The sequence below is a fragment of the Pagrus pagrus genome, assembly GCF_965226575.1.
Source record: "Pagrus pagrus genome assembly, chromosome: 7".
Lineage (NCBI taxonomy): Eukaryota > Metazoa > Chordata > Actinopteri > Spariformes > Sparidae > Pagrus > Pagrus pagrus.
Window position 1 is genome coordinate 14,210,226 of NC_140191.1, and position 336 is coordinate 14,210,561.

The following is a 336-nucleotide window of genomic DNA, read 5'->3' on the forward strand; positions in this document are numbered from 1 at the left end:
GTTTCCATCTGCTGATCCTTTGGAGCATTGCAATTGACTCTGCAGCTATTTGGAGGCAGACTGGAACTAAATGCCACCTTGAGGAAAGGAGCACCTGCTGTAAAAACAAGCATCTACTCACTCAAACTTTCAGCTCAGAGTCTCTCCAGTCATTATTTCTCATGCCCAAAGCTTTGTCACGGATGGGAGTCAAAAACAGAGGCACTGCTGGACATTTACAGTCCCCCTTAGTGAAACTCAACAGCAGCTCTGAAGCACTAAAGAAGGTGGTGATAAATAAATAAAATGCTATAACAGACTGATAAGAAAAACAAACAAAACTCAGAAACACATAAC